Here is a 21,456-nt window from a genome sequence, read left to right on the forward strand (position 1 = left end):
GGAAGAAATACTCAGAAAACTTTACAAATAAGACACAATATGAGTTCGACAAACCTTGCAGTGCCCTCCAGGCTGCACGAGAGACCGCTCAGTGAGCCCATCGACAACATGGATATAGTTGCTGCGCAGATACCGAGGTTTATTGCATATTTTTCACCGCTCGCTTATTTTAAGCATAGTTCACAGTAACTTTTCTAGATTAACTTACCATTGAACATACCAGGCAATAGACACAATACTTTTAACTAAAGTATTAATTACTTCTAATATGTATGTGAATTTTAGACAATGATCCGATGTAACAATTAAGTAGGCATTCGCCGGAATCGCATTAACTGGAGTAAAAAGACAACTTAAACAAATATTTGACTTTTTAATGCATCTTAAATAATGTATAGGTACTAAGAACAAAAAAGCATCCGTTTTTATATACCTACTTTAACTTACTATGTTCGGAACTCTGAAATATTAGTAATTTAACTAATTCGACTTTTTACATTTTATTTGGAACATTTAAAAATTACAATCTTTTATATCTGAAATTATAAAAATAAAGAGCTATAGACTGACCTGAACACCCTTTATTCAAATATCTTTAAATGATCTTCTTGTTTCATTAATTTGAGTTTTATTTTTAATGATAAAGAATCTTTTGATCATAGCATTCGTACTTCAATCTCTTTTATTAAATTTTAATTTGTAACCAGTATCATAGGCATTCATAGCTGATATCTTTATATTTAAGCTCTGCTGATTTCCATCTAAAAGTTAGGATTAGCAATCGTAAACATATACTGTATTTTATATATATATGTGTCGATGACTCGCTAGTCAGTGATTAAATATAATGTAGAAAAGAAAACTGATTTAAATCGTTTCAATTAATATTTCTATAAACTTTAAAAATATTCGAGTTTTACAGTTTAATCTCGCGTTTACGTCTACCAATTTTATTATAAAATTTTGTCACCATCAAAGAATCAATGATTTTCTTTTATTGATGATATGAGTCATAAAATGAACCTTCGTTTCCAATAATGAGAAAGCGCTTTCAACACGCTATTTTAAAACACGGTGGTTGTTCTAGAATGTAGTTTAATATTTGTAGCGGACGTATCGGACAGTAATTTATTTGCAAAGGATGCAATACCACACTTACCTACAACACATAAATTAGGTTTTACGGCCAAGATATACCGTGTAACTTCTTTTAAGTATATATTATGTAGAGACCCCAATTACTTAAAGATTGGCCAATCCACCATCGTAAAGTACAATTAGAGAAATAATCTCTGCAGGATATAATATATGACAACGAATATACATGTCAATTCTCTTTCATTACTGACATTACTCATAGAATCTAAAATACATCATTATTCGAATATTCTGGTTATATGTTGTCGATTCAAAACCGTTACTAAGTACGTTATTTAATTTGAGGGGAGAGTTTACTGTATCAACGGGATGAATATTGAGTGTTTGACAGTTACGAAACCCATGAACATTTTGATGGGAAAACGTTTTTTCTTTTATTTTTTGAATTTTATGTTTTTAATAGTTATTCTGCTATTCGGGACGGAGAAAAATACAAGAAATCAAAAACCATGAAAATCGGTCCAGCCGTTCTCGAGTTTTAAGCGTCCGAACAAACCCGTCTTTGTTTTATATATTAAGATAACGGCTATTGCACGTTTGAAAGATAAAAGAAACTTACAGTTTATCAGAGGAAGATATTTTCTATCCTTGTCATATTTAGTTTAAGAGATGAAAGAAAAAAAATACTAGAGTCAATATCAAATTTAGTGACATCATGAAAATAATAAGATGAAACAGAAAGTGTAAGTATATAGGACAATTAAAGTAACCAAGAAGTCAAAAAGGACCATAAAGAAAAATATTTCGTGATATTTAGGTAAGGCGAAGTTTCAGATAAATTTATGTTAGAAATGGATTATCAATTATAAGCAAAACCGATTTAATTGATATTTGAGTTGTTTTAAACTAAGAAGCCGATTTAAATGTTTTTAATCGAATTTAAACTCGTGTACATACTTCGAATAAAACTAAATTAGGCGATTTTTTACTTTTTTTTCTGGGTCGGGGCCGAAACTCCCACGAGATCAGTGCCCATGGTGGATGTGAGACTAGACAGTCTGCAGATGTTGAAAGCGGACCGCGGTCCCAAAGTTGGTATTTAGGTCCGTACCCACTAAACGACTCCCCTCCACTCTCAGCAAAGCGTTCGAAGCCCCACGAAGTTAGAACCCGGGCGGGTAAGGAGGGTTACCGGGGTCAAAACTGCAACCAGACGCGCGGCTCATCCCAAGGAAAGTCAGGAGCAACAGGTCCTCTCCTATGACCGCAATGAAGACGGCGCGCTCCTCCGTCCAGGCGTGTGCTCCGCGGTGTCCTTTTCATTGCGGTCGTCGCAGTGGTAGCATTGCGCCGTCGGTTCCTTCCCGCCTCGAAGGTCCATAAAGCCGTAGGACAGGTTCGCCAAACGGCGGAACCACGCCTCCATTACGGATCGCCCAGATTGGAGCAAACTCTCTACACTACCCGCTAGTTTTTTTTTAATTATTAGCAGAAATGGGCAAACCATTTCACGACTGGTGCTCGTAGACATTACAAATTGTATGTCCCTGTTGTGTAATGCTGTAGTCTTAAAGCAACGTATATAATTTTTCCTTACAAAACACGATTTATGCTAAACGTTACGTTAATATTTATTTTGAAATTAAATTTCCTTTACATCAACGCTGTAGAAAAACAGGACATGCTCCGGCAAGAAAATTCAATCTGTGTTGATCGCATAACATGACGCCAATATGCAGTTTTTCCATTTTTTATCATCATATTTTATATTTTTATATTGAGTTTGTGGCGGCTACAAAAGTACACCAACACAACTTCAACCTATGTATTTTGAGGAAGCCGAAAAACAATCGTGCAACTTGAAGGTCCAACATTACCACCGACTCCACCAAGCTCTACTACGTACTGGCACAATTAGAACCGCAACATTCAGCGGAGGTACGAGACGTCATTGTTTCTCAACAAACAACAAACAGATATGAGAATTTTAGTTAAGTCTGAGCTGATCAATAGGTTATCACACTCGCAGGAACGCAAAACAAAACAGCTGATAATGCACGAGAAGCTCCAACGGCAGATTGGACATAATATACAAAACGGTAAACAGCATGTGGCTGAAGACTAGTGCAACCAATCACTTCAAGACTTTAGAAGGTTATATCAAATTGTTAATATAGATAACTTGTATTACAAATTAACGTTCTAATTATTTCGCAACGAAAACGGAAATGAAAACGTTGACAGAGGGGAATGAAATGAGTTTTAAATTGTATTACTAAGATTGCATTAACAGGATTTAGTGCAATTAGTTTTCATTACTTGCCCATTGATTTTTTTTAAATATATTAGCTTTAAAGCCCTTTAATTCTACGCGCCACGAAAAATATAAAATTTTCGGGTTGAGAGATCTCCTTAACTGAAAATCTGCTGAGCTCGGGAACTGGGAGCTTTCTTCTTAATAAGTTAGTGATTTGCATAGCTAAAGCTTAAATACTTTGTATAAAAATGGAATATGCTACTTAATAGTAACAAGAGTTGAATGTTGCAACGATATTTACATAAATATATATTTTTTTCTATTTTAAATGATTATGTGCCTGTGTAAAATTTAAATTACTTTAAAGTGTGTGCATAAACATAAAATGTATAAATGTAACCAAGTAATATGTTTCGCGCTAGGCGCAGGTATATCCACCACCCTACCCAAATGGGACGCGACAGAGTGGTCACTTGTGACACGACCGCCAAAAAATTTTGAAGTCGAAGATAATCGATAATCGACGACATAATTAAAATGAATTTTACTTACACATGGAAGCCGTCGTGGCCCAAAAGACAAGACAAGCACTCGTATCCAGTGACACGACTGTGCTGGTGTTAAAATCTTCAGGCAGGTACCATTTTATCTAATAAAAAACGTACTTAACACATGAATGACTTTCACAATGAAGGAACTACATCTATAATAATATTATAAAGCTGAAGAGTTTGTTTGTTTGAACGCGCTAATCTCAAGAACTACTTACTGGTCCGATTTGAAAAATTCTTTCAGTTTTAGATAGCCCATTTATTGAGGAAGGCTATAAGAATATAACCAATAAAGAATATGTCAAAATCGGGGTTTTTTCGGGGCAGGTAAAATTTAGCGTTATGCCAAAGTATTTATACCACGCGGACGACGTCGCGGGCAAAAACCAGTCCTGTAATAAAAATCAAACTCGCAAATAATACAATTTGTGAGTTCTTGTGGGTGTGTATATAATATGTATCTATGTCAGAGATAAATAAGTTACTCAGTTTTAACGACGGTCACCATAATTTTATATTAATATACGTCACAATTTTAACCAAAAAATACATCTTCTGATCGGATTTTCGGATTTTCCATAACTCTATAATTCGGATTTTCCATAACGATATTATCGGAGATATAAATCTCTTCAATCATACCTCAACTCTCCACCGACCTAATTCTGACATCTCAATTTTCTACTACTTATTTAGACATTGTGTTTATTTATTATGCTTTAAAATATTATAAAGGTACAGATATTCAGACCAAGGCTAATTTAATTATTTTTAAATTCTGTGTTTTGGACAATTTTCCTTCTATACTTTTACTTTTATTACACATATATTTATTTACTTTATTACAATTTATGTTTCTGTTGGCGGTCTATTGGCGGACTTAATGCCTAAGTCTTTCTCTACCAGATAACCAGTCCGAACCTTTACTTTAATGGAAATGGAAATGGAGGAACTAACTACCAGAAATAAATACCTGCCGGTGCATTGAAACATAAATTAAACACACCAAAACATACAAAAAACACATATTCCAAAAAAGGCAACAGATACAGGCATGAAACGATCATATGCATAAAAAGACATACATATACATACAACTTATACATAAGTGTGAAAGTATATAATTTACAGGAATATACTGACATAAACCTAATAAAAATAGTTTATTTCTCTTTACCAGCGTATGTTTTGCTGTATAAATAACAAAATAGATATATACTAGTACTGTATTTACTTAGTACGTAACGACAAAAATGTAGCACCGCGTTAGGAATTTACTAGAATACATTCAGTGGTTTCGGACTTTTACTGCTACTATTTCGAACATTGTTGACAGGCTCTAGAGAGATTATCATTTAAAAAAAACAATTTTACTTTTTCCCAATTTGTTTTCTTTTTGCAGCTTTTTGCAGCTCTATATTTCTGTTAAAGTTGAATATCGCCGTCCTATAAATTATTCTTTACCTATTTGCCCAATCTAATATATATTTTTTAATTTTCGCAAACAAAATTACGCTCACTGTACGATTGTTTTTTTATGAATGCTATTTACCCGCGAAAATACGAACTCACTTTGGTTTTCCAAACAGTTCAGTGCTCTAGTAAATACTGAACGAGCTCAGTGCTGGCAGAGCCACTTAGGTTAACTATCGAAACTAAAGTGCAGTATGCAAACTTAGTCTGTATTGATATAACGGTGCGAGCGAGATTGACTAGGGTTACCATCATTAGCATACGTATTCAGAAAGTTCAAAGTACAACATCCACCAAATATAAATCAAAATAAAAAAAGTGTTAAGAATCCTAACATATATATGCAGATTGCTCATGGATCGCCTTGTATTTTTTTAATAAAATACATACAGGTGCTTGCGGTAGCACACTAGTTTTTACTACGTTATATTATGTGTATTGGTTGTGTGGTGTTGGCCTAGAATAGTAACGCTTCAAGTTTTCCCTTGAGTGTCGTAAAAGGTGACCAAGGGATTCAACAAAGTAAGGGCAGCAGCGTTTTATTATATACTAGTATACTGCGATGGCCAACTGGTATTTTCTATGGTTGGGTGTATTGTGAGTCTGCATGAGCTAGTGAGTAGCACAGCCCTGCCGATTTCTGCCGTTAAACAATACAATTGAGATTTCGGTGTCTTGTTTCAAGGAGGGTGGCACCATTCTCTTTGTCGCATCTACGAGCTCCTCGTGAGTTCATCTATAGATTAAAAAAATCTGATTTATTTCTTTTTTAACGATGGAACTTTTTTATAATTATAACAATTATAGTACAACATTATACTATAATTATACAACTGAGACATTACTTAAAAAACGGTATGTGTGAAAAAAATTTGTGCCGAGAAAAAGATATTCTAATATAAGGTTCCAGTTCTAAAGTTTTTTTTATTTGTGGCTGTATGTCTAACAGTAAAATTGTCCTAATCAACTGAAACTACACTGACAGTTTGGAAGAAAAGTAGAAAAATGTTCTGCTAGCTTGTTGGATTTTCTATTAAATGATTAAAAACACTGTCATATGTTTATATCGAAAAAAATCCACTTAATAAGAATCATAATCGATTCACAGAGCATATCTATCAGTTGTCCCGCAAAAAAAGTTATGTTTAAATTTTATCTAAAATGAAAGCATTCCTGTTTACCGGAATAAACAAATAATTTATCCAGTTTCGTATTAAAGCAGCATGGAGGCTAGCCTCTTCGCGCGACCTTTAAAGAAGTAAAACTGAACTGCCCATTTCCGGCTTATCGAACTTATTAAATAGTAAATATGTACTTATTGACTAACATTATATGCTCACTAGGCAACGGTTTTCATTAATAGAAAATATGTGATAGTGTAATTACACATTTATACGTTTAATAATTATTAACAGCTATATAATTAACTGGCGATGATGATGTTACGTTTACACAAGGCGTATTATCAAGCACAGAAAAACAAAACAAAGAAATCAAGTTAAAAAAGAAACCCTACAAGAAACTTTGCGAAATAAAAGAAGATATATAATTAGAAATAGAACTTAAGGAGGAAACACAGTTTCAATATGATTTTGAGAAGTGTTATACAAGACATAAAATTTATAAATTATCAGTAAACTCAAGGCACCTGCAGCATAGATATAATGTACACAGCAGGAATCATTTTCTAGCTTTAGATTTAGAAGAAATTCATCGATCGCATGAACGTGTGGCTATAAAAATTACCTGCTCTAAATGTCAAACGAAAGGTCATTAGCACTGATTTGTTTACGAAGACACAACAAATCCACTTGGTGCTAACAGAGATCGATCGGTCGAGAAACTACAGCAAATTAAAAAACCCCATTAAAAGCTAAATAGTTGATGATAAGACATCATTCGTATAATAGCAGTTGTAAAGATTAAAAAAAACGTTCTAGAAAAATTATAAATAAAGAAAAAAAAACGTAGAGTAAAAAAATAAAAGTTCAATTTCTTCAAACAAAGCATTAACTATCTTGGACACATAATTGAAAAACCACTTACAAGGAAAGAAAAGGCCAAAGCTATAAGCAACACGGAACGATCAACAAACATCAATGAACTAAGAACCTTTCTAGTCGAGGGTTAGAGTAAGTCTTAAAGTCAAGCCTAGTTAGCAGCAAAAATATTGGAAATCCTCAATAGAGCGAAGAGGTCGTATGATTTATAAAGAACAAGTTCGACTGCGCCAGAAATACTACACCCATCTCTGCCCCAGAGCTCCTAAATGTCAACTACCTTTTGACTCACCTACCTTTTGACCAACTCCTTTTGACTCAATACAGAAGAGGTCCGTTCGGATTGTCGATAAACCCGTTCTCATGCATCGTTTAAAACCTCTGGTTCTACGGAAATACTTCGGTTTTCTCTGTGTTTTGTAACGTATGTTTGCCGGAGAGTGTTCTGAAAAACTTGAGATCGTCCGTCACATCATCCGCCACCGGAGTTTGTCTACCTAGAATCACTATGTTAATTGATAGTGCGTTTCCAGAAATCCTTTTTGCCACGTACCGTCCGGCTATGGATAGAGAAGCCATACGGTTGCTAATTATTTTATTTGGAGTTTGCAATGTGACGAAATAATAAATAATAATAATAAATAGCTGGGAATAAATCACGCACGGCCCTCTGACACCAAATTAGGATTCCCTGTGTTATGGGTACATAGTCAATACGCCATTGCTGGAGAGATCTACGGACCGTCCAAGTTTCGACGGAATCAAAAGCTTTTCATAGTCCACGAAGGCCAAGCATAGTGGCCGATTATAGTTTTCGGTCTTTTGTATAGTCTTCCGCAAATATGTGGTCTATGGTGCTAAAGCCTTTTCGGAAACTGGCTTGTTCGATAGGCTAGGAGTAATCAAGCCTGCGTTCAAGACAATCAGTGATGACTTTCGAGAACAGCTTCTTCTCCGTTTGTCAACTTTTTTTTTCCACTATCAGTTGTCAAATTTTCGTATTACAAATAGTATTATGTATCTTAACATGGTTTCATTTTAAAATAAATGTACATGTGTAATTTTGAGCTGTCAATAATGTGATTACGGTCGAATTTCAATTAGTGGGCAAACACCTGTTCATTTAACTAAACCGTAGCGACATTTACTTCAAACGGAAATATTCAACGAGATATATAATAATAATATGTAAAAGCGTTGAATATTGACTTAAAAAGATTCTTCGAATTCGACATTTGAAAATGAAAACAGAATTGCACAGTAAAGTACTTTTCTTGGAAAAGATGGGCAGAAAAAGTACGCTCCTCCCAATATGAAACATTTATTAGACCGAAGACATAGTGACGAAAGTACTTTCGTTCAGGCTTTTTCAGGCACTTTAGGCATTTAGATTCAATAACATTTCAGATTCAAATTAGAATAATTGCTGTCCTTTCAAACTTGGACACACGATTGCTTTGCGGTAGAAATAGACACGATAGCAGTTCCAGCTTGTTCGGACTTCCAATAAATAGGTTCATCTTAACTACGAGTCAAATTAATATTAAATTCGAAATAAAAAACTTAAGAAATCCATAGAAAGACGACAAATAGTTCCTAAAGTAGAATGATAATGATCAAATGTAAAAAATGTTTAAAGGTGTGCCCTAACACCAGTAATTACGCATTTCTTTAAATTTTAGAAGTTTGTTTTTTAACACCATGTATTAGCACCATTAAGCATCATCATCACAGTGATTCGTAAAAATGGGTAATTTAAGAATGGGTATTTCTTTTTTTTTTTAAATTCAAGTAGGCGATTCATAACCGATTTAAAATTGGCATAACTCAACCGCCGATTCGGAATGCAGTTTCAACACTCTGGAAAATCGAATAGAATTTTTTTTTATTTAAGGAGATTATTCACCTAGTGAATATGCCACTCCATTGTGCAACAAAAGAGAGCAACAAAACAATTATATAAAAAAAAAAAAACGTTATAGTCTCTGAAGGCCTCCTCAAAACTATTTTATACAGTGACTTAGCCATTTCGGATTCCGGAAAGGCCAATACGTGATTTACACCTCTAACTTGTCGAAAATCTGTATATTTTGCAAAGGAATTGATGTCTTAAATCATCGTTCCGCACACACTCCATCTTAAAGCTTGCACTTTTCCAAATATACATATGTATACTATCAAAAGTTATTATTAAACTTGTATACATCAAAATAGTATCTCTTAGAGAATCATTATTAATAGCGATAATTTATTATTCATGTTTATTAAGATTTTAAAAGCCACCTTTTCTGTTGGAAAGAAATTAAAAAATTTTATTTTATAATTGGAACAATATGTAGATTATATTTTATTTTAACTTGGTAATAGTGTTCGCTATTCTGTGCTTAAGAAAGATGGCGTCCATGAAATGTTCTATAAATAGGTTTTCACCTTATCACTGAGAATCCCTTGAGATCCACAGCTGCCCTAGTTTCCCGAGAGTAACGTCGATACGTTGAGACAAACCTTCCAATCGACTTGTTCAGCCGATCCCTTGGGCCAAACGTAACGGATGCTTTGTAATTACTTATACCCTGATACGTTGTACTCGAGCGTTACCTGACTGTCCCTTCTATGTACAGATTTTGGGTATACAAAGATTTAACTCAAGCATTATTCTAATGAAATTTGTTACTTATTATAGCAAGTTATGATCAATTTATGTGGATATTAAATTGAGTATTGTTGTTAATTAGGTTATTCCCACACACATTAATTACTCAATTACTGATAAAAATTTGTGGTAGGTTAACAAATATTGAAGAATATTTAGAGTTTAACAGCAGCCACCAATTTATAACTAGCACATGAAACTCGTGTGACCTAATATAATTGAAAATGTCCCAAGCCGCAAAATATCTGAAACATCGAACCAAGTTTCATTCAAAATAACTTGAAGATTTATAAATAACCATTTCGATTATCGATACAAATACAATAAAAATGGCAATAAGCTGTTAAATAGATAAATAAACATTGGTTCATACCATAAGCACTAGTGAACATATTATAAATACAGAAACATAAACAGAATTTAAAAAAAGTATTTGCAGGCATAGTTGCTATCAAGCCTGGAAACCTGCGTTGCCATATAAAAGTGAGACTTAAACCATAATGTTAAAAATATGCAAATGTCTCGGATTTTTTTTGGAAAAAAAAGTATTTCATTGAAAACACACACACACAAACAGCACGACGTTAATGAATCTATAGTATTCGAAGTACTTTATGGAAGCCTATTCACAACATAAGTGATGTGGATGTGTTTGACAGCATTACTGGTATTAGATTTAGATCGGTCTCGTACAATGCATACAGTACATGTGGTAATCAGTAATAATATTAGAATTATTTGAGCACTGATCACGTCTTTGTACATAACTAATATCTCTGCGACGTCTATCGAATCTTGTGTCATTAATTAACTATTTCATTTCATTATGTACTTGACATGGTCTATAGTCACAAGATATTCTGTGTCTTGTAAGTACATACACAGAAATATTACCAAATTGAATAATTTAGAAAAAAACCTAAAAATGTTAATTAGGATTTATTAACTAAAATGACTTCGATTTCGACTTCGTTAGACGAGGACAATACGATTTTAATTTTATTTTATTTTAATGTAAACACAATTGTTTAAATTAAGTCGAATTTGAAGTCGTCGTGGCCTAACGGATAAGACGTCCGGTGCATTCGTGTTGAGCGATGCACCGGTGTTCGAATCTCAGGCGGTTACCAATTTTTCTAATGAAATACGTACTCAACAAATGTTCACGATTGATTTCCACAGTGAAGGAATAACATCGTGTAATAAAAATGAAACCCGCAAAATTATAATTTGCGTAATTACTGGTGGTAGGACCTTTTGTGAGTCCGCGCGGGTGGGTACCACCACCCTGCCTATTTCTGCCGTGAAGCAGTAATGCGTTTCGATGTGAAGGGTGGGGCAGCCATTGTAACTATACTTGTGACCTTAGAACTTATCTCAGGGTGGGTGGCGCATTTACGTCATAGATGTCTATGGGCTCCAGTAACCAACCCATCTAAGCAATAAAAAAAAATTAGGTACTCGTACACTTTACAATCTAAGCCTGTTTACTTCAAACAACCTTAAGTTAGAATAAAATAATTTCAAACAGAAAATATAATATATCAAAGTAAATTTGTTTTGGATAAAAACGTCAACCTACCATTCCCAAAGAAGATGGGTTATATGTACGTAAGTCAGCCTGAAATACGATGTTGACCACTACTATTAGGTGGGCTATGTTGTGGTCTGAATTCAAATGCGATAAAAACTTTTCTGAATACACTTAACGAAATCCGATACTACGCACATAACTCACACTGTAGCCTGTCATGTTTGTAAAAACTTCGTCTAAAATAATTTTTGTGGACAATCCCAATGCGTGTTACTTTTTTGCGTATAGCGTCCATCACCATCAAACCTAATTACATTAGTAAACGCCCGCTTTTAACCTTTGAACTTGATAATCAGTTTTGAAATCTAAATTAAAAACACAAGCAAAATTTAACTTGTACATATTCATGAATAGCTAAAACTACATTTCTTAAAGATCTAGATGATTTTTTTTAATAGATGGCAAAAAATAAATGTATTGCTTAGCTGCACTATTTCTTAAATTAGATTCGTCTAAAAGAGTCGCACAAGGCAATATATATACGTAATTTAATTATTTCATGTGGTTCCTTTGGTCATAATTAAACACACTCCACCCTTGATGGCAATTAATGTGGTTTACACTTTATTTCTTTCTCTACGAACTACCAGTACTGATGTATTGTGTAATTGTTTAATCACTCGTCATATTACTAGGTCATGCGACTAAAAACACATGTCCCTTTACTGGGTCATGTCTAAAATATTAAACCACATTGTTTAATGAAAGCATGCCTTTTTAAATTACAAGTTTTGATGCTAGATTTATCTTTTTTAATTTCAGTAGATTAAGTAGACAAAATAGCACGCATCAGAAAAATATAATATCAATAGATGTAATTAAAGAACAGGATGTCATAAAAGTACGACTAGTTTATTGAGTTTATCTGTTACTCAATGACCACAGGATTTTAAAGCGAAAGTATTTTAAGAAAACAAGATTATGAGGTATCTATTTGCAGCAGTATTCAATCGAGTTTATGCAATTTTCGAGTTGCAACGTGGTATGGGATAGGCGCAAATGTGAGGTGGGCGGGCGGCGAAGTCACAACCCTTCGTGGGTGGACTCGTCAGTCGAGCGCGGGCTTAGTCACGAGCGACCGTTGCGCTGTTCGCTTGTGAAATCATACTTTTTTTTTAGTATCAAGAATAATTAACCTTAAATTGTATATGGGTTTTGACAGACAATTGGTTGGTGAGGTGAATTCGTTTTTATGTTAACGTAAATCACTACTTTCATACGGAAAGGTGGAAGTTTTCACTATACTAGATGATACGCAAATTGAATTTCAAAATAGATCTTTTTTTTATTTACGTCGTCCGCACAAAATAAACCCACAAAATCAGACAATATTTGATTCTCAAATTTATAACTTGAATTTTATACATATAAATTTGAATTTGAGTTTTTGGATTCTATTAATAAATATTATTGCAATAGTCTGCATCGAAATTATACTATCAACGTAACAATTGGAAATTAGTATTCCTACATGAAAGTGATCTTTAATTTTAATCAACGTAACGTTTAATTATTCTACCTTTGCTTTTCTTTTAAAATCTAAAACGAGTCCCAAGACGGTCATTTCATCAACTTTAAATAAAAGACTAGAAAGATTGCGTTTGCACAAATAAAGTTAAATGTCTTTGTTGCTTTACAAAGTAGACGGTGCAGCGCCAGCTAGTTAAAGGTTTTCAAGAACAAACAACTCACGAGCCTGTAATTTGAATATCTGAGCGCCAGTAATGTGAGCTAAAAGTGGAAGAGCTGTGCAACATGGCAGGTGTCAGTAGATATAGTTCATACAATTGTTTGACTGGCTGGGACAGCTATGACAAGATACCCAGGTAAAGATTTAATTTTATAGTTTTCGTTTCACATTTGATTTAGTTTTAATCTTTGCAGGTGTTTTTTTAAGTTCTTGCCAATTTAACGGTTGTCTGGAAGATTTCGTCTAAGTGGATATGACCGCCAGTTGCAGTTTTGTGTTTAATGTTATGGCATTATTTTAACTATTCTGATGTGTGCTTTACCTAAATTCAATCATTAAAAAAAATACAGATTCACCATATCAACACCCTAGAAAAATCGGCACAGTACCATTTTTCTGTGTACATAAAATTGCGTGATCTAAAGAGTAAGAATGTTAAACTGTGAGGATTAACTTAATATATTGTACGTTAAAGTACAGAGTCATCGTTTTCAGTCATTCATTATTTAATTTGGTTCACTGAACCGGGAAATTGTGCCTTACGCGTTCTCTATAAATCTCTATTTATAATATTTAAATCGTTTCATATCATTCAGTTTGAACTATATTTTGTAGTAAATAAAGGAACATTTTCTTAACACTTTTATAGCACCTAAAGTAATTCGAAATTGGCGAATGCCGTTAAGGTTTCTTCAACACACTGACACTTAACCAGAATAATAAAAGTTTATACCTTATCTGCTTTCGTGCTTGAATTTTTTTACGATTAGACTTTAAAAAAATTTAGCTAAATTGTCTGTTAAAAAAGTGTTATTAATCTTAATTACAAATTTATTCTATTTACAGTTCTTTACACCTAATTACTTCTTTGTTTAATACTGTAGTATAATTAAACTAATTATATACATAAAAATAAGGCAATGACGATATTAGTTTTCATTTGTTATATTTTCATTACAATTTTTTGAGTTTTATATAAACCGTTTTCATTTACTATTCCTTGAATGTTACTTTTATTTTCGTTAAGTAGTAAGTAAAGTAAATAAGGCCAGTACATTTTTCATATACTCGACACGTACCTACCACGGCTTACTGTGAGGTGTTGACACAAAATATGACCAGCACGTTTCTTACCGTCGGTGTAGTGAAATGAGATTTTGAAATTCACCTGATAATGGGCAGCAGCATTCTCTGAGTATTATACTAGCGTAGGCGGCTTTCGCGTTATATCAGTGTACTCCAGAAACCACTTAGCACCAGGTGGGCCGTGAGTTTGTTTATCAACATACCCAATAAAAGGATTTGATTAAAGGTTAAATACATTAATTACCCTATTATATTTCTACTTTATTATTACACTTTCTTTTTATTGCATACATAGTACACAGTAATTACTTTTTATTATTATTGAAACGGCATTAATTATGTATAAAAATAATAATTTCGAAAAAAATATTTGAAATGAAATGTTACTTTGGTTTGCGATTCAGTTCATTTCTAATGTAAAAAAATATATTTGGAAGCTGTCATTCTTATTTGGTAAATATTCTTATAGTATTAAAATGGAGTGGGAAAGGAAACCGAATTACTGTGATAGCATTATCGAAAAAGGTACGGCCCAAATGCAATTCTTAAAATTCTCTATCTGCATCGTATTAATCGAATCCTTATGTATCGTCTGTTTTTGAGAGTAAAATATCCACGTAAAATTCGAACTAAGAATACAATCGATGCAGCGAAGGAGATACTCTGAATAAATCAGTCCGGAATTGAAATAATTAGATTCAGAATATCGTGTATGTCAAAAGTTGATAATTAAGAGATGTTTAACTGTTAATTAAAAACTGAATGGGGTGGTAAAAAGAAAAAAACAATTTGTCGGGCGATACGCAACGGGACGTGAGAGAGAAAAAGAAAAACTGAAGACTTGGAATATTTAGCAACATAAGTAGAATGAATATGCTAATGCTTAAAGCTCTACAGAAAGCTTCTCATTTTAAAAAGTAAGCTACGACGTGGGCATTTTCTAGTATTAGTGAAGTTTGATGGGGTATTTTATTAATAATATTTTAATTGTAACTGCAATTCTCTAAGTACTTTACTACTAAGGATCAATATAATTTGTGATTTGCCCTGATCCAACCAATCGTTGGCTAAGCAAAATCAGTATCCATATTTGTAATTCACTTTCTTCTAACTTATTGTGACCGATGTTACTCACTTAATATATTGCTAATACAAAATATATTTTATAGCGCCTCCACCTCTCCACCTCTCCAATACCGATCTTCAAGTAATTTAGTTTCTCTTCAAACTTATAGTTATCTAAGCATGAGCACATAGTCTTATAATTACTAACACACAAAGCGACTCGGTAACGTGAAGTATGTTACGGACAGACATACCTTCAAGTACATAAAGGATGTATTCGTACATATATTGATTTATACATTCAAAAGGCTTTGAATCCAGATTTGCTTAAACTTAAGCTGGCTCTATCTCAATTTCATCTTTTATTGCATTTCCAGTAGGTTCTTACGCCGTAGTCTTTCTGAAAATTGAAAAGGCACAAAGAGTCGTTTTGAAAGTAATAATCCTTTTATCCTTTTCTGTTTCCATGAGATTCTCATCATCAGGAATGCTGATATCAACTAACAATGCTCCATGCGCTGATCAATGTATTAACCACGATATCAAGCTTATTGGGATGATAATAGATAAGTAGAGCGTAGCATAACTAACGTGACGTACTTCACAGCAAGTCAAGTGATATATTCAGTCAACTAATTAGTTCTAGCCGTTCAATATTTATTCTTGACTAAATTAAAAATAACGCGGTGTTATCTTTCCGAAAAATATTTTTGCGCCACTTTTTCACACATTTATATTTATAAAAATATCAGTAGTTATCATCAAAGACTCTTTAATGATTAGAGGTAAATTAGTTAAAAAGAAATTTATTATAATACAAAGGAAAACACTGACAAAATATAAGTGATTTAAAAAAATATAATATGCAATAGATCATGAATACCAAGTAATCACAATCGACTCAAAGAAGTAAGTCAAAAACGATATCAAAAATCTATTTTATCTACATATACTGAGTCACATTTCACTGAGTCACGAAGATACAGTTAGATGAATTTCCTAGTTACCGGTTTGACGTAGCATCTCTATCTGATTCTTAAATTCATATTCCTGCACCCCGTGAAACAAGGCCTGTATGATCCTTTAACTGAGAATTGAAAAGCTGCGCTAAGAGGATAAAGAAAAGCAGCGCTAATAGGATAAAATTGGCGTGCCTGTTAAACGCTGAAAATGATTATACGTGGATTATCACAACTCTACAAAAAAAATTTGTTCTTTGTCCTAACGTTTATACTAGGTTTTCCCGGTTAATTATTCACAAAAACGAAAATAAAATACCTTTTTTTGGTATAAAGTTTGCTTTTGTGCTAGTTATAGTAATAGCGCGATGAAAGTGGGGTGTTTACGTTTACACAGTGCCACTAGATGGCACTCGAATCATAAACAACGATCGGGTGATGGCATGTATTTTTTTTTCGTCTAATTACGATCTAAAATATCGAAATTTTATGCTTTGCAATCAAAGTCAAATTTGGTGTTGACCCGTTTTATAGATTGTGGTAGGGGTAAATTGTTTAATGACCTATAAACGCCTCTAACACCATATCCACATAGGAATGATAAATAGTCTAGACTATTGGATATCAAAATCGTATCGTAATTTTAAAATAATATAAACTTTCTTCGTTAACGACATTATTATTATTGTTATATTCGCATTCGTAGCGTGGTCGGCGCAGTGTGTCATCTTATCATGTTGCATAGGAATTTGACATCAGTTTTACGACAGGCCGGCAGCCTGACGTCATTATTTCCAGTACTATAGCCGTAGGGAGTAATTGTTTTTTCTTTTGGTGTTTCTTTTATTCCATCAGTTTTTGATTCTATGATTTGCATTTTATTTTTATAAACATCTACACTAAAATCTAGATTTTCAAATCCTAAAATGATAAAATAACAATTTTATTGGTTTTTTCTTAATTTTCACACTACTGAAAAGTATCTCTAAATAATCTCAGTGGACAGTTTTTTTTTTATTATGGAGACTTATAATGTAACCATAGAACATGACTTTAATTTGAGTCATGTTCTATGGTTACATTAGCCGCGGGATCCGGTCGTCGTGAAGGGTTTTCCGCTTGAAGCTGTTTAAGAATATTTATACCTCGGGCAGACTTGCAGATGGGTAAAAACAACTTGGAGAGGGAAGCTAAGGGGAGGATCCAGCTGGACTGGGCAGCGTTTGGCAAAATTCGTGGAGTCTTTTTGTGGCACATCCCACAGTGCCTGAAAATGAAAGTTTTTAACCCGTGCGTCCTTACTGGTTATGAATTAAAGAGCCAAGAGTAAAAGTTAAGGCAAGACAGGAGGAAAGCCGAAGACCGGGCTCAGAGGTGTGGATTGGGAAAGACCTATATCGAGCAGTGGACATATAATGAAATTGTTTTAGAAAGTATATTAACAATTTTATATTCAAACAACATCTGATTCCATATCGTATTGTCTTAAAGGTTGCTTTTATTAAAGGGGGTAAAAATTAAGCTTGACGACTGTGCCAAATCGTATATATTTGATGGTACTCTTTACGGAAAACTATGTTCTATACTGCTCTAGCTTTAGAACTTAACGTAGTGATTTAATTTCAGGTCTAGATGTGTTGTTATCTATTGTTATTGTTATTATTATACAAATATCCATTTAAAAATGAACGTTATGAAAGAGAACAGTAATGATGTTATTTTACTTTTAACTTCATATAATAATATGTATTATAATGAACAAACTGTACAGCATACTAACTGTAGAGTTATATTGATGTGAATAAAATATAAGTTTAGAAATGAAACTAGTGTGGACTTGGAACTATTTTATCGATTGAATCTAAACTTATGTTACGTTCTAATTTTTTGATTGATAATGGATTGGTCAGTGAAGCTTTATTAGTTCATATCGAAAATAAACTAAGAACAAAACTGTAGTCTTCTTGATTAAATATCACGATAATTATTCCATTTCAAAATTATTCAATAATCCATAGATACAAAAAATAGCACTATTTTAAAAATCGCCGTTAAAAATATTTATTAGTGATCACCTTACGATCCTTTATAACGCTATCCTTTTTTCTAGGAACATAATTTACTGAACAAACATATTTTGAAAGTTTTCTTAAGCCTACACAGAGTGATAATAATTGTACAATACATTTTGTCAGATGTTGTTGTAAAGCGCACACAAAGCCCTTAAAAGAGTACTTCAGCCATTGGTAAAGCAAACCTAAGTTTCTAAAGAATATTATTCCCATAAATTTAATTGATTATTGTTCCTAATATTATATTTATAATATGCAAATAAGAAATCCTGGGGAATTCATCAAACTTTTTTCGTACATATTTTAAATTCTCAAAAATATGTTAGCGTGCTAAATAAGATTTTAATGTTTTTATACAAGTCGTCTTACGTCGGGTGTAAACTATAAAGCGCACGAGTAGAGATATTTTCTATAGAATGAAAATCGATTCAACATCGGTAGCATTGCGTTAAAGAAGACACTGCAGGATGCAACATTATGGGAGTAGTTAAAATACACCAAAGCGCCCTCGTTTATATAAGTTCGTGTTTATACTGCGTATTCTGCAGGTCTACTCTTTAATTTATTTGAGAACCCTACTAAACGTTTTAACGTTATTGTAAATTTGTACATTTTATTTCCTTGTTATTTTAATTCACATTATTAAATATTATTTCATTTTACATTATTAACACTCAACTACTCGCAAGTCAGTGGCACACTGTCTTCATTTCTCTTTTACCATTCTTCATCTTGACGATTTTAAGTACATATTTTATAGAAAAGGTCCAAAATTGAACTTTGTGGAATACCCATCCATGTATATTGTGACAGCAGAAAATATATTTTCTTTGCCTAGAGAATCCATAGAAGAAACTTCTTAATACCATAATAGTGTAATTATTATCATCATTATCATCAATGTATTACGCTCAATGGGATTGGAAAATGGCTTTGGATAAATCCCAAAATAATCTGAAGTCATCATGAAACTCTTTCGAATCCTGAAAAATATTTCTAATAAGGCATCAATTATTCAACGATCCTAGGGAAATTCAGTGTTTGCTATAAAGCAGGTTATTCGCATTAAAATTACTTAAGCTTGTTCCACATGCTTTTAAATGTTTTACTCAACGTAAGAAATGCTGATATAATATGCAAATATGTCTAAATTTAGAGATGTCAGAAGTCCTGTCAGACTGAAAACATTTGTAAGGAAATCAATATCAAGCTTCATTAAGAAATCCACATCCATCAGGAAATATAAGGCATTGAATGTAATAATTTCATATTCATTTCATATTCGTACTTCATAAAGAAAGATGCAAATACATTAATTGTATGTTATTTATAACCTTACTGGATATTCCCATAAATAAGCAATTATCTCAAAATAATAAAACGTCAAGCGAACGCACGACTCGTTATTGAAATTATAAAACGGACCCCATGGTTGCCGAAAAATAAAGTTAACAACGAAGAATTGAAAGCGATAGTGGAAGCTAACAATTCTCAAGCTACCGCTGAGATAGCAGCGGCTTTTAACGTTAGCATGAAAACAATACTGGTCCGTTTACTTTAAATTGGCAAGGTAAAAACTCGATAAGCGTGTGCCACACGAACTGAACGATCGCCGGCGCGACCTAAGCCTTAATGCATGCCTTATGTTGCTTAACATACACAATAACGAAGAGATTTTGAACCGCGTTGTCACTTAATAAAAAATATACAATTGTTGATAATAGTAAGCGGTCATCGTCTTGGCTTAAAACTGATTCAGAACCGAGACAATCCCCCAACAGAATACGTACCTAAGAAAGGTATGGTCACTGTTTTTGTAAGCTAGTGCCGGTGACCTTGCACCGATAGACTTCTAATTTTTCTGACTTTTGCTCTAACAGAGTTCTTGTTAGAGCAAAATTCAATACCCGAGAGGCAGTAAAAATGACTTTAAAGTTTTTTAGCGTATGGGAGCCAAAAAACCTGACTTCTTCAAAATGAATAACGAAAAATTAGCTGTAGTGAAATAGGTTGGACCTATCTAGTTGGACAAATTGTCTCAGCTAGACGTACTCGTCCACAGCTCCAAGCTTAACGCTTTCGACTTTTACTGAAGTGGACACTACATTGACATTCGATACAATTTTCGTTTTGTCCATATTCATACTAAGGCCAGAAACCATATTGTTCGGCTGACTCTCGAAAACAACTTATATTAAATAGCTAAATAAAAGATAGCTAAATAAAATAAAAGATCATTAATAAGACACAAGATTTGCACGGCTTAATCTTATCTGAATTCAAAGACTTCAATTTATCTACCATAGTCATTGATAAGTTTTTGTCGGTTCAATTAAAGTTTTAAAACAAGTACATAGTTTCGAATTTATGCCATTTTATATATCATACCATGATGAAGCGGCGCTATTTGCAGTGAGAGGAAGGGCAGTCGACAGGCTACAGTAAATAGTCGACGTCGCCCAAAACACGTCCATTAACGGCGCTTTTAGGTACCTCAAGCACCGGTCATCGTCCTCGCCGAACCCGTCGCTTGCGATGAAGGCTCGACGAGTAAATTAACCCATAGACACAGCCCACTGAGTTTCTCGCCGGATCTTCTCAGTGGGTCGCATTTTCAATAGAAAAAACAGATACATATTACGACTCTGTTCTCTTTGTTTTTTTCTTACAATTGACGCAATGAGAAAATTGGTTCACAAGCACTACCGTCTGGTCGGAAGCCGAACTGGGATTCTGGCAGAATCTTTTCAGAGAAATCCCTGAGGCGTTTCCGATCCCGTGGTAGATTCTCCGAAGCAGTGCTCTTTCTAGGGCCAGTGTTAGCAAGACCCCGGTTTGAGCCCCGTGAGCTCACCTGCCCATCAAGGCGAAGCTGAAATAGCTTCTCAAGGCTATCAGTATAGGTAGAAAAAAGAAAGAAAAAAAAGACAGGTTTCAGACTCAGGCTACTCAGCATAC

The 21,456-nt window shown here is 33.6% G+C and overlaps 1 protein-coding gene across 3 annotated transcripts in view; it reads left to right on the forward strand.

The window, feature by feature from the left end:
- Positions 1 to 21,456, forward strand: part of LOC101745297 (potassium channel subfamily T member 2) — an 81,763-nt gene that overhangs the window by 25,292 nt on the left and 35,015 nt on the right. The gene's annotated exons all lie outside the window — the stretch shown is intronic.

This window comes from Bombyx mori, chromosome 1 (assembly GCF_030269925.1).
Source record: "Bombyx mori chromosome 1, ASM3026992v2".
NCBI lineage: Eukaryota > Metazoa > Arthropoda > Insecta > Lepidoptera > Bombycidae > Bombyx > Bombyx mori.